At 45.0% G+C, this 14884-nt stretch overlaps 1 protein-coding gene across 1 annotated transcript in view; it reads right to left on the bottom strand.

The window, feature by feature from the left end:
* FAM149A (family with sequence similarity 149 member A) overlaps positions 1 to 8744 on the bottom strand; it is a 60882-nt gene extending 52138 nt beyond the window's left edge. Inside the window, exon 1 of the mRNA XM_058436993.1 lies at positions 8283 to 8744. The gene's annotated coding sequence lies outside the window, so the exon portion shown is untranslated. The remainder of the gene's footprint in view (positions 1 to 8282) is intronic.
* Between the last annotated feature and the right edge of the window lie 6140 nt (positions 8745 to 14884).

Raw genomic sequence — 14884 nt, 5'->3', positions numbered from 1 at the left:
ATTCTGAGCCTCAATTTCTTCATGTGTAAAATGAAAATAAAATTCCTGCCTTGTATGTATGTTCTGGGGATTTGTGACAATGTCCATAAAACATGCATGCTGTATTTGGTGCCTAGTAGACCCTGAAATACCAGCTGTTACTTCAAATGCTAAGAACCCTGGCTTTGATCAATGATCACATCAATCTGTGAAACATGCTTACAAAAATGTTAAAACCAGTAAGTAAAACAGAGGTCTGAAGTAGACCTTTCCTTGGGAATATATCACCTGCTTCTTTAAAGTACACTTCATATATTCAAACTATAGTTCCTTAGGATTCAATTGTTTGCATTAATTTAGCAACAAAACTTCTATTTGAGGGGAGGGGTTCATTTTATTTCATGTAGACTCTTAGTTCAACTGGATTATGAAGAGTCCTGCATCTACAGGGATGGTTTCCAAGTCTTCACACTGTTTGATATTAGGGAATTGAATTAAATGTTGCATTTTACATACATCCCCACTTTACCTTTCTATACAACTAGCGACATTCTCTGAAATAGTATTAACATTAAAAGCCTGATATGAACAGGAGCTTCCAAGGTGAGTTGTGTCCTCATCCTCACGACTGACATTATATAGAAGTTCCACAATATTTAAAAGTAATTTCAAGTTATGGTTATAAAGAAGGCAATGATTCTAAGATTATATAGGTATACATGCATTTGAGAAGAACATTTTATTTAGTTCAACTTTGCCTTAATAACCTCTTTATTAAACAACAGAAGGGAAAGTCTTAGCTTGGCTGTTTTTCTAGTCACTGCCAAAGACCATCAGCTTCTAAATGATATTTAATCATTGCAAAGTTCCATAATTGTTAATCATGACAAAGACTTTATTTCGTTTCTGTGCTTCTCAAAAGATGGTATCTTCATTATTTCTACCTCTCAAAAAGGGGCAACTTTTTTTTCAATACATAACGTATAGTATTTATGCATTTGCCTGATGAGTACTACGTAGTACACAGTGTCTAGAAAATCATGTCCTGTTAAACATGTGTCTGTGTAACACTATTTGTGAGACCATTGAATGTGAAGGTAATTTTTGAAATGTTTGCCTATGAATAGTAAAATTCTGCATATCCAAAAAGGTACGTGGTTTGACTGTGTAAAATGAAACAAATATCCAGGCTGCACCCATGAGGGAAGAGTGTCCTCTGTATGTGAAGGATATGTGGGATGGTATTTGTACATGTTAACTGATATTTTTTTCCCCAGCATTTTCACTTTCCTTTGTCCCTCCTCACATTGAATGATCCAAAGGTTTATTTTGACAGAAAGCAATAGACTCTACTCCTCATGGTTTTTATGTCAAAACAAAACAAAACTGAAACTTACAAGCTTGGATTAAAGCAGGAATAAGAATGGGAAGCTCCCCCCTCCCAGACAGTGGGTGCTTGGCTGGAGGCTGCATCCGATGACCGCAGCGCTCAAAGATACTGTGAACCGGGCACATCCTCAACTCCAGATCGTCTGAACAATTTAAAGAATCTCATCTTCAATCAGAGGATACTATTTGAATATTGCTTAGCCCGGTATTTTAAGGACAGTAAAAGATAATGTCATCATTTGGCTGTTTTTTCTTGGTGTCCTGAAATGTTTTGCTCAGTGTGGTCTAAAGGTATCTTAATAAAGTCTACCTCAGTGGTCTCCAAACTATCTGTAGTGTCAGATCATTTTTCCAATTTATTGTATGTAAAGACTTTTAAAATATAATAAAAATAGAAAAATAAAATGGTAAAAACAATACACAAAATGTGAATCCAAATGTTTAGTTATTAGAGTCAACAGACATAAAGCTCCTCTGCCAGTTGCTATAAAATTTCTAAATGCTTATTCTCCCTTTTTGTACTTACCTCTTCGTGGACAGGGAACAAGCAGCTACCTGGTAACTGCAAGCAGGTAGCTAATGGCACACACATTGAGAAGCACTGTTCCAGCAGAGAAAGGAGACGCCCTTCATTTTAGAGGGTCTTGAAACCCCCGCAGCAACAGCAAGGAGGACTCCCATCTTGCGTGGTGTGTGATGTCATCTGTTGTATAGTTTGTGATCACTGTGTGTGTTCACCATCACCTGCATGTGCAAAGCTGCCTGTTTATACTTCCAGTCCTTAACTTCCTGCCACATTCCACCATGAATGTCCAGCCCCGTGGCTGGTCCCTTCTTTAGATGTTTTCCTAGACCTCAACTCAAGGTGTGTATCCCAGAGTGAACTCCTCATCTGCGTGACCAACCCGCATCTTCTGTGGTCCCCCTTTATGAGTGGCACTCTCCTCCCAGCCACATGACATCATCTTCAGCCCTTCCTCTTGCTTCCTCAGCCTCCCCTATGTGTTGCTGGTCTTGTGAGATTTGTCAGTTCAGTATCTTTCTTTTCACTGTGTCCATTCCTAGGCTCCACACCTCTCAGGTGTTTAATCCCAGAGCCTCCTACTAGCTCCCTGCGCATTAGCTCAGCCCTTCTAAAGTGCAGCCCGCTCCTGCCACTTTGCTACCTAAATCCTGGCTTTTCCAGTGTTTACTAAACACAGCCCAGTATCCAAGGCTCTCCCTAGTTTTAACGCTTTTCACGAAAGCTGTGCTCCTAACAAACAGAAAGCCTCGTGCCATGTGGCTCTGGGCCTCCACGCGTTTGCTCCCACTGCTTTGGTCTCCTACAGCGCCCTCCCAAGCCCCAGGTGTCCACGTGCCCCACTTTTGGACATTCTTTAGAACTCAGATCCCTGACCTCTCCCCTCGTTCAGCATCATCTCTGCACCTCCTCTTCTCTCTTAGCTGTGTGCTCACAGCAGTGTGTCTGAAACCACTCTTGGCTCATTTATCTTATTTTTCCTGCTTTTTGATAAGATTCATTTCCAGTTCTTTCCCTGATTACTCAAAAATCTAGCTCCACGTGGATCTTAGATGGAATAGATATTTAATACAGGTTGACAATTAATACATTAGCCTTCACTGCAGATCATGGCAATAAACTGTATTTTGTACAAAAGATGCTGACTGTGGGTAATAAAAATATATTTAGAATAATGAGTATCATGTAATAGTAAGAGATATTTATTCAGTGTTTATGTACCAGCCACCACAGAGACAAGCTTGTATATATGATCTCTTTTAATCCTTACGATGTCTCTTTCAATAGGCATTATTATTAATTCCCATTTGATGAATGAGAAGGGGAAACTTAAAGAGGTAAAGTACCCAATGTGAACGCCTAGCATTCTAAGAAAAATTATGAGATTTGAATCAAGTTCAATCTGACTTCAATCTGTGTTTTAAAAACTATACTAATTTACATGAGCTGTTATGATTACACAATGCTGAAGGGTTCAAATCCCATAGGACTGTCGTTATGAGCTTGGCACAAGTCAAGGGCCATGCTTGTTGGATAAGAAATTAGAAAACACTCAAAATGTGTTCTTTAAACATACAGCAAAAAAAAAAAAATACATAACTGCTAACTTAAATACAATTTTCAAGATTTAAATATATCCCAGCTACTCAGGAGGCTGAGGCAGGAGAATCACTTGAACCCAGGAGGCGGAGGTTGCAGTGAGCCGAGATCGCACCGCTGCACTCCAGCCAGCCTGGTGACAGAGCAAGACTCCGTCTCAAAAAAAAAAAAAAAAAAGATTTAAATATAACAACAAAGAAAGAGGATAATTTAAAGCAAAAGTCTAGTGCATAAGACAGAACAAAATTGTTTTCTCAGGTTTAAGCAAATACTCAATATGGAAAACAACGTTGAATTCATTATTATCTTTAATGAAAGCAACGGTCATATGACTGTAATAGAAAGTAACGGCCATATGACAATTGTACACTGAGCTCACCGTTCATCCCTGAGGACATGCCAAGTCCTAGCAGAAAGCACTACTAACTCTGGAAAAACTCAAGACAATGAAACAAAAAGACCCAAGACAATCATTATTCTTCAAGAAAGACATTTAAACTGCCCCTGGGTTGTTGTAAGATTAGAAACCCACGACAGTGGATTATATGAGGAAGAAAATATTTTCTGCATCCATTCAATAAATATTTGCTAAATGTCTTTTATGGGCATGTGTTCCCTTAAGTGTCACAGGACAAAGAGTTTATAGTCTGATAATGGACGTAAGATGTGAATATATATCACAGGGTTTCAGCGGAGGAAAAGAGAAGGGCTACACAAATGTATGGTTTGTGATGCTACTGATTACTCTGCAGACTAAAAGTTTGATCCCAGAGTGGCAAATGCATTTCCTTCTGGGTGTTACACAAAGCTCAGTGGTAATGTTAATTAAACTAACCCTCATCTTCTGTAAGTCATGCAGGGAAGGTAATGATGAAAGACTGGCATGCACTATAATTTGTTCTCCCAAATAACTGAACTAAAAGATGCCATTTATTACAGTCACATGGTAAATATAATGAAACATTTCTCTCAGTCTTTTCTTCACCTAGAATGTTTCTTTCAATAAAACATGGCTCTCAATTTTCATTTCTGTGCCAAGAAGCAGGTAGTAATCGTAGATAACATTTTTTAGCATTTCTCCATATGTTACTCATTATTTCAATTAATTTCTGGAGCACTTCTATGCAGAAAGTATTATCACCTCCATATTATCAAGAAAGAAAAAGTACAGCTAGGGAAGAATGAATAAGCTGACCAGAATTACTCAGCTAGCAATCGCTTTGAGGTGGAATCCACCTCGTCTGGTTTCCGGGTCCACAGGCTTCATCACACTCAAGGCTGCCTCAGTGTCAGAGGAATCGAGATAAGTCCCTCCAGTCACTTTACTGCCAGCCATGCTGACAAGCCCTTCAAGCAAGCAGCCACTGCAATGTTTCCACAGTAATGTGATTTTAACAGTGGAACTCACTCGAAAAAAAAAAAAAAAAGAGTATATGCTTGCTAATAACTATGACTTATACCAGCTATAAATACTTCCTAACTAGAAGAAGATTACACTCTACCAACATTCATACACAGCAGTTATCTATCTATCCACCTTACATACTGCTAGGAATTCTTATATTTGCAGAACAAATAAGAGAATAAGACCTTTACAAGGTGTATTGTGTGGTTCAAATCAGAAGCGTGAAAAGAGGTAGTGAAGAGGGATGAGTGAGACTGAAAAACACTGAGGTGTAATATATACACGAAATGCACAGGGAAGCCAAGGTGAAGATCAAAGGTGTTGGATCACACATCTAGGGATGCAGGACAGTGAGGTGAAGAAAGAGAGCTCAGGATCCTCTGCCTCTGGCTCAGAGGTGCAGCCAGTATGTCCTGTGGAGCGAAAGGGGCAGCCTCCGTTCCATGGGCCTTTCACTTATGGAATTCTTGGGTCAGAGATTAAAAACCCCTGCTGCTATTCAGCATCTTTGTTTGGAAAAAAGCCTCTAAATTGCAGGAGAGTTTTCATATTTTCCTACTCAAGTTAATTTCACTACTTTTAGTTTTTTTTGTTTGTTTTTTGTTTTTTTTTTAAAGCCAATACAGAATCAGGCAAATGTAAAATGTATGCATTACTGTCAAAAAAGTATAAACTGTTAACAGGGTTTTCCTTTAGAACTCAGTGCCACAGCCTTAAAATTAGATCCACACTTCTTGCAGCTAGGTTTATGGTTTCCTTTATATGTATTCACATTCTCATCACTCTTTTTCTTTTTCTCTGACATTACCCATTTCTCCCTTTCCATGTTCCCAGGCTTTTGAAATTTAAATTCCTGATTTTAATATTAACCATGCAGGCTAACAGCAGCAGCTATCTGCCAACTGACAGATGAGATGGTAGGAGCCAATTTAAATTCATTGTCTGATGTTTGTTTATTCGGTGTTATAAATCACCACCGCAGAAATCCAGGAGGGAAAAAAAGATCCTTCAAGGTGCCAAGTCTGTAGTATTGAAAGAAAAGTCGCCTTAATACTTTCTTCCTTCCCCTTCGTCTCTTATGTTTTAGTGACTGAAAAAGGAGTGGGGTATGATGAAAGGAAGGGAATGTGAGTAGTCGTGGATCTGAAAGGAAAAATGGTATACTCAGAGGGCCAGTCTACTTCCTGCCTGTGTGTGCCTTTACCTGCTGCTGCAGACAGTAGGAGCACACAAGCTCAGGAGGATTCTGCAAAGCACCTAGCTGTGTATATTACTTCTCATGGCACTTATCTAAAATCCAATTTCATGGCCAGATGCAGTGGCTCATGCCTGTAATCCCAGCAATGCCCAGGTGGGAAGATTGCTTGAGGCCAGGAGTTCAAGACCAGCCTGGGCAACATAGGGAGACCCCTTCTCCACAGAAACATTTTTAAAATTGGCCAGGCATAGTAGCTCACACCTGTAGTCCAAGCTACTCGAGAGTCTGAGACCGGAGAATCAGATCGCTTGAGCCTGAGGGGTTGAGGCTGCAATGAACAGTGATCACACCACTGCACTCCAACCTGGGTGACAGAGAGAGGCCTCATCTCAAAAAATAATAATTTAAAAATTCAAGTTCTTCACCGTCCATAAAATCGAATGCATTTGTTAATTCAGAATAATCTTTTATGTAAATAATGCCAAATGCAGTGTTATTCAAAAAGTGTCTATTGCAAATATTTGCACAATATAAACATGAGCTAATATGTTCAAGAACTGAAACCAACACCAGTTCTTTCACTGGCCTTGCTGCATATTTCAGTCCCTATTTGTTAAAAGCACTAAGACTAGCGTTTAAGGTCAGTGTGTAGATCTGTTTGCTCATAAAACATTAATTGCATAAATGTTACGGACCAGTTGCCAACAACAAAGGTTTAATTCCTCAGGTATATGTATTCCAGTGAGTTTTCCAAAAGCAATTAACTGATAGTTTTAGGGAAAACTATCAGTTGATAAACATATGTCATAATATAGTATTTTTTAATGAGTGGGAACAACTTTTTGCTTAACTGCTTATTTTCTTGTTTTTTTGTTGTGTTTTTTTGAGACGGAGTCTCTCTCTGTCGCCCAGGCTGGAATGCAGTGGGGCGATCTCGGCTCACTGCAAGCTCCGCCTCCCGGGTTCACGCCATTATCCTCTTGCCTCAGCCTCCCGAGTAGCTGGGACTAGAGGCACGTACTACCACGCCCGGCTAATATTTTGTATTTTTAGTAGAGACGGGGTTTCACCGTGTTAGCCAGGATGGTCTCGATCTGCTGACCTCATGATCCGCCCGCCGTGGCCTCCCAAAGTGCTGGGATTACAGGCGTGAGCCACCGTGCCCGGCAGCTTATTTTCATATTGACATGAATGTCATGCAATTTTGTGAAACTGTAATTATTTAAATTGTGAGTGAGTCAGGATCAGTATGAATGCAAAAATTACTCAGGATTTTTTGGAGGGAGTAGGGCATGGCCTCACTAGATTACAATGCAGAAACCGCAGTCTGTGAATTAGCTCATCTGTCTTTGACCATTTCACTATTTCTTTGCAGCATTCAGGATGAAAATTTACCCATTCAAGAATAGCTAACAATATGCTCCACTCTTTAAAAATTAAAATTCATCCTAGTTCTAAAACACATTTTAAAAGAGCAATGTTTTTATCACGACTCTTGGAAGTGAAAGGGGTGCTGTGTGGGTGTGTGTTGAGGGAAGTGGCCTCCGATTCCCACTGAAAATGTTCCCATGAAGTCAACGTTTCTGCAGTGACTCAGGACACTGTGGAAAGCTCTCAGGAGCTCTAGGGTAATAATCAGACGTGTCTTGGCCATTACAATTCCATTTGTGTCAGATGATGTTATGCATATGTAAATTAACTAGATGTCACACAAAGGAGACCCATCCCACTTGGGATGAGACTAGGGACTGGTCCTTAGAAATTAGGAAAGCACAAGGTCTCACCATGTCTTAAAATACTTGCTGCAGACGCGTGTATTCGGTTTCCCTGCACACCTGCTATATTCTGAGACAAAGAAAGGGACTTCAAAAAGTCCTTAAGAAAATCAAACAAACGCTCTAAGTAGCAATGCTTCTGGTAAAAGAGAAACAAAATTCTGTCCCTTCCTTCAAGCCCCCTTAGGATTCACTCCGAGAAAGTTGGACAAAGCAGGTCACAGCTGATATCTGAAAGCCCGCAAAGCCAAGGAGTAAAGACCCAGGAAACGTGCAAGGAGGGTGCCCGGGGGTTATGGAAGTTACTACAAATATTTCATTTCCTGAAGGGCACCTGCGAAGGTGAGTGCGGCAGGAGGAGGGGTCGGGGGTCCCAGCAAAAGGTATACGCGCCCGGACCACGCTGCTACTCACGATTCGCCATCCCCGGAGTCGCCGTCCGAGACCCCCTCCTCGCCGATGTCAGGCAGGGTAAGGAACAGGGTTCTGGGGCCAGCCCCGGGGGCCACGCAGGCGCCGGGCTCTCGCTCTCCGGGGCCAGGCTGGCGCGGGTTCCGGGGGAGCGCGGCCCAGACCCCGCCGGAGCCCGGGGGCGGCCGCGCTGGGACCACCAGGCGGGCAGGGGAGCAGCCCCCGCCGGAGGGAGTGGGGGGCTGGGGCGGGGCTTTACCCGCTCTCGGGCTACTGGGCCAAGAGAGCAGGGTCCCCACTGCTCCCGCGGCGCGGCTGGCGGCGGAGCCCCGCAGTAGGGGGCGGGGAGCAGCGGGGCGGGCGCCCGGCGCGAGGCGGAGGGGGAGTCCGGAGCCAGGGTGAGGAGGAGGGTCGGGGTCGGGGCGGTGCCCAGCGGGGTGCCCGCCCTGGAGCCCCCCGACCCTGCAGCGGCAGCACCTCCCGAGGGTCTGGAGGAGGGGCCTGCGGGGGGCGCCGTCGAGGTTTCGAAGAGTTTGGCCAAGAAAGACCCAAGGTCCAGCACAGCAGCCTTCATGCCTCGACGGTGGACACGCCGTCCTCGCCGCCGCCCGAGAGTCCAGACCGCGGGGATCCGGCCGAGGCGGCCCGGGCCGGGGGCGAGGAGCCTGGGGTCCCCGCACCCGGCGCCCCGGAGGCCCCTGGCTCCCTCTCCTCCCGGAGGAACAGCCCGGGGCGCTCAGCTCCGCGCCGCTGGGGTCGCCCTTCCCCGGTCTGGGTCCGCCCGCCGAGCGCCCCGGCTGCGGGGAGCAGCCCCGCCTCGTCCCAGCGCCGCGACACCCCCGAGGGCCGAAGGGCCAGGAGCCCGGGGAGGCGCGGCCGCCGCCCGCCCCAGACGCCCGCCGCCCGCCGCCCGCCGCCGGCGGTTGCTAACTGCAACACACCCGGCCGCGCTCCAGGCTAATTGGGCCCCAGGTGCGGCTCGGGCTGTGCCCGCGGCGGACGCCCCACTCCCCGCCTGGTTCCGCCTTAAAGGAACACGCCCCCATTTCCCCTGCGCTGGGAACCTCGCAGATCCCAACCGCCCAGCTCAGGGCCCAGGGCTGGGAAAGAGAATCCTGGCTCCAAAAGGTCCTGGAACTTACCCAGCCTGACAAGCTTGCACGTGCTGGGGTCAGGCCACCTCTCTGATGACAGGGAAGGTAGGTAGAAAGATGTATCTGGGCGAACGAGCTTGACACAGCAGCATCCACCCCCCTACCCCAGGGTCCTGCTCAAACCCTGTTACTAAGGTTGGGGTGGAAGCGACCGCGAGGTGCGCCACCCACTAACCTGCAGACAAGACCGGCTCTGAGAGCTGAAGTAGAAAGACCCACGCACACCTGTTTAAACATCTGTCGGAGTGAACAAAGAGACTGTGTAACTCAAATGTTTGAGAACTCAAATTATAATCGGAACGACTACAAATTCAAAGACAGATATGGAAGGCAAAGTTTTCTGTTAAGTGGAATAAATTGTATTTTGCTTAATCTGAAAAATAGTGTGAAATGTAGAGCGTATAGGTGCGAGCATCTAAAGGGGTGTGGGGTCAGTGTTGAACAGAGCTAAAAAATAAAATATTGCAGCCAGGCACGGTGGCTCATACCTGTTATCCCAGCACGGGGATTGGGAGGTGGGAGGATGGCTTGAGCCCAGGAGTTCCAGGCCAGCCTGGGCAACAACATAGGGAGACCCCATCTCTACAAATATTAAAAAAAAAAAAGCCTGGAGTGGTGGCGCATGCCTGTAGTCCCAGGTACTCGGGAGGCTGAGGTGATCGCTTGGGCCTGGAGTGAGCCGTGATCGCATCACTGCATTCCAGTCTGGGCAGTAGAGTGAGACCCTGTGTCAAAAAAAATAGTAATGAGATATTGATGGAGTTTGTCCATTAATATTCAGGAGAGGATCTCAGGAGATACATTTCCTGATTTGGGGTAGGAAAGAGAGATGAATTAAGCCTGGCAGTGAATAAACTGACATTCATGCTTATATACTTGAATCTTTTGTAAGTTATCAAACTGGAGTCTGAGCCACGGTAAACTTCCGGGTGATGCTAAGTTTTGCGTTATTTGGAGGCAGTTAACCAGTCTTCTGCTCATGATGTCCTGTCATGATCCCTTTTCTGCATCCAACTGCCACCAACATGTACTGGGCACTTGTCTGCTTCAAGATTGCATTAAGCACAGACATGCAAAGAAAGAGCGGCTCTCTTCCCAGAGCACGGTATAATCCGCTTCACGTCATATGCTGAGTGTCCTGTGAGTGCCCTAGAAAACAAGCACAGGTGATGGCAGCCATCGTGGTCAACATTCGCTTGGGGACAGCAGAGCATTTGTATGCCTAAGGGAAGTAAGAGACATGGGTGACTAGGGTCAGATTTTAAAGGCCCTTGGATGTTCGGAGAGGCGAGAGCACGCAGTCGTCAGCGTGTGAAGCACGAGCACACAGTGAAGAATCAAAATGAGAGAAAGAGAGAATTAAGAACAGACACCTCTGAGAGCAGCAATGGTAACAAGAGGGAGAGGGCTGGGGACAAACTAGGGAAGCAGTGCCAACTCCGTCACAACCCAGAGACACCAGGAACAGGCTGGTGTTGAACCATGAACTTTTCTCATGCTCTCTTGTTCCTCCCCTGTAGCAACTCACCAGGTAGCCTCAGAAGTCTGGACGTTCCATCCGAACACTGGACTGTTTTCATATAGCACTCATTCAGGACTGCAAAGCAGTTTCCCACAGATTTTTTGTTTATCTTTTAAGGATCTTATTCTGATTCATGGAGTAATTAAATCCTTAATGTATCAGGTCACTGTCAATGCAAATAGAAGTTATTTCTAGAGTATGTGCTTTCAGTGAATAAGCTGCTAGTCGCTCCATTGAATCTGAACATACGTAACTTGAAATAACAGAAAGGGAGGGCCATTGTGGAGCAAAGTTCGAGTCAGCTCACCTAGATTCTTGGGGGTAGCACTTGTTTGCTGCCAGAACTCAGTCTGATATTTCAGACTCAGAAATCAGATTGGCCCAGCACCTTCACAGCTGACCAGCGTCAGTGTGTGGAGCCCCACTAACCTGACCCATAAAGCACTGATGCGGCCGGGCGCGGTGGCTCACGCCTGTAATCCCAGCACTTTGGGAGGCCGAGGCGGGCGGATCACGAGGTCAGGAGATCGAGACCATCCTGGCTAACACGGAGAAACCCCGTCTCTACAAACAATACAAGAAATTAGCCGAGTGTGGTGGCGGGCACCTGTAGTCCCAGCTACTCGGGAGGCTGAGGCAGGAGAATGGCATGAACCCAGGAGGCGGAGCTTGCACTGAGCCGAGATTGCACCACTGCACTCCAGCCTGGGCAACAGAGTGAGACTCTGTCTCACAAAACAAAACAAAACAAAAAAAGCACTGATGCAGTATTACATCCTCTGCCCTTTCACCATAAGAGGACTCCCTTTAGGACCAAATTAATTCCAATGGTTGTTAGGTGAGTGTGGAATCAAAGTAAAGGGAGGAATCATGTGGTTCACATACAGGGGGCATTAACCCTTAGAGCCAAGCACCCTTCTCCTTCAGGAGCAACCGTTCCTGAACAGTGGTGCATTCATGCCGCTGTCTTGGGCTCTCTGATTCTACATCTTTCCATGTTTCCCTTAATAACCACTTCTCTTCTATGGACATACTTTTTATTTTTTTAAGTATGCAGATAGATGCTGTTAATAAAGCTAGAGAGGCCGGGTACGGTGGCTCACGCCTGTAATCCCAGCACTTTAGGAGTCTGAGGTGGGCTGATCACTTGAAGTCAGGAGGTCAAGACCAGCCTGACCAACATGGAGAAACCCCGTCTCTACTAAAAATACAAAAATTAGCTGGGTGTGGTGCCGGGTCCCGGTAATCCCAGCTACTTGGGAGGCTGAGGCAGGGGAATCACTTGAACCCAGGAAGCAGACGTTGCGGTGAGCCAAGATCGCACCGTTGCACTCCAGCCTGGGCAACAAGAGTGAAACTCCGTCTCAATAATTATAATAATAATAATAATAAATAAAAAATAAAGCTAGAGAACAGCTGCATACCCTTCCAGATCCCGGCCTTGAAAGCATTCTGTCTCTAAGGTGTGTTTGCATGTGTCCCAACTGTGGGCACATTTGAGTTGTGTGCTCCCAGAAGATGTGTTGAAGTCCCACCCCCAGTTCATGTGAATGTGATCTTATTTGGAAATAGGATCTTTACAGATGTAATCAAGTTAAGCTGAGGTCATTAGGATGGGCCGTTGTCCAGTACGATGAGTGTACTCTTAAGAAGAGGGAGATGTGGGCCCAGACACACAGGGGAAGCACCACGGGATGACAGAGGCAGAGGCTGGAGTGAAGAAGCTGCAAGCTGAAGGGCGCTCCAGGCTGACGGCCACTACCAGACGCTAAGAAGAGGCAGGGATGACTCCTCCCCTACAGGGCCCCACAAACACCTCAGTTAGGACTTCCCATTTCCAGACCGTGAGAAAAAAAATTCTGTTGTTTTAAGCCACCCAGCACTTTGTTATGGCAATCCTAGGAAAGATCCGTGGTTGGGGTATTAATTAATTTCGGGGTACTTCAAGATCATAGTATCTTGCTTGTACCTCTATGAAAGTCTTTAGTGGGTAAATTCACTCTAAAAAGCTGGCTACAAATTGAAAGGGTCATCGTAATTGTTTTAAGTCTATAGGGAGAATGACAAGAATCATAAAAAGGAGATGGTGGTGGTGGGGAAGAAGTATCATCCTTGGTTACGGCAGTAGATGCAGCATTCTGACCAGCCAGCCCCATGAAGAAGGCACACTGAAAGAATAGTGGGTCCTTTTCTTTGGAGGGCCTTCCTTTGAAAATGACCTGTAATTGCAAACATGATAAGCCATTCTTAGCAAGTTGTCCAGTCCTTTGTTCATCCATCAACAGCCTTTCATAGATGCGGCCAGGCTTCTCTGTTAATTACCAGCTGCATGTCCTTCTCAGAACATGAGCCTCAGGGGATGTGGCCTGGCTCAAGCAGGATCAGGCAATGAAAGTAAATGCAGTAAATTGTTCATCTTTCTTTCTAATGATTTTATATAGACAATTAGAAATGTCAGGGTAAGGCCAGGCATGGTGGCTCATGCCTGTAATCCCAGCACTTTGGGAAACCGAGGCAGGCGGATTGCCTGAGGTTGGGAGTTGAAGACCAGCGTGACCAACGTGGAGAAACCCCGTCTCTACTAAAAATACAAAATTAGCAGGGCGTGGTGGCACATGCCAGTAATCCCAGCTACTCGGGAGGCTGAGGCCCGAGAATTGCTTGAACCTGGGAGGTGGAGGTTGCAGTGAGCCGAGATCATGCCACTACACTCCAACCTAGGCAACAAGAGTGAAACTCCATCTCAAAAAAAAAAAAGAAAGAAAGAAAAGAAATGTCAGAGTAGTGCTTTATGTGATAAAATTATTCTGCTTATATTGATGAACAATTTCATGAATTGTCTTTCTGATGTGTATAATAACACTTGGCTACATCGTGGAGAAAGTATTAGGAAATTACGACCATGTTGCTATGAAAACATGTGTTTTGGAAACCTGAAAGTTAAAACAACCCGATTAATCTGTTTAAGAAGTTAAATCGCCTCAATTAGCATGACATCAGTATTTACAAAGAAAATATTGTCAATTTTTATTATAAAAATGTCAAACTTCTGAACAATGAGGAACATTTGTTGATTCAACAAACATTTACTAAGCACCAGAGGGCGGCATTGCAGACTGGTGGACTGTGGGTCTGAACTATGTAGGCTCATGGTCTGTCTTTGCCACTAAACAACACCAAGACTTCTCTCTGTTCTTTAGTTTCCTCGGCTGTAATTATCTGAATGGCGCCTTGTAAGAGTTACATTAACTAATACATGTGAGGTCGCTGAAACAGAGCATAGCACTTGGCAAATTCTCAGTAGATGTTAGTTTTTATTATATATGACCCCAGGCTACATTGACTAACTAGAGAAAAAGATCTAGAAGGAAATTATAGCTACATTTGCTTCCAAGTTTATTCCTTTTCGTATAATGTGAACAAAATTTGTTTGCAACAAATCTGTATTATTTGTTTTCAGTGATAAACACAATGAATGAAAGCCTCTGTAAAGCCTTGGGCAAATTTTCTTGCTATTTGATTGAGGGCTCGGGATTCTACCGAGGGAAAGACTATTAAAACAACAATAAGAACAATTTTAGGCTGGATGTGGTGGCAGACACCTGTAATCCCAGCTACTTGGGAGGCTGAGGCAGGAGAAGCTTGAACCTGGAAGGCGGAGGTTGCAGTGAGCTGGGATCATGCCATTGCACTCCAGCCTGCGGGACAGGAGGGAAAGTGTCTCAAAAAATAAAATAAAATAACAATAAGAACAATTTTAAACCGATCAAAAGGCAGTGTTACATCACAGTGATTCTTGACAGACCATGACCCCATTCCCCGAGTACTATAGCAGATACAGGTGGAGGACCAGACCACAGAGGCAGGTGAGGTACGTTCAGCTGCAGGGAACAGGGAAATCCCTCGCTGGCCTTAGCTTGAGCATTCAA

The sequence above is a fragment of the Hylobates moloch genome, unplaced genomic scaffold (genome assembly GCF_009828535.3).
Source record: "Hylobates moloch isolate HMO894 unplaced genomic scaffold, HMol_V3 SCAFFOLD_3, whole genome shotgun sequence".
Classification (NCBI taxonomy): domain Eukaryota; kingdom Metazoa; phylum Chordata; class Mammalia; order Primates; family Hylobatidae; genus Hylobates; species Hylobates moloch.
The sequence above is the reverse complement of the archived record's forward strand: the minus strand, read 5'-3'. Positions and strand labels throughout refer to the sequence as shown.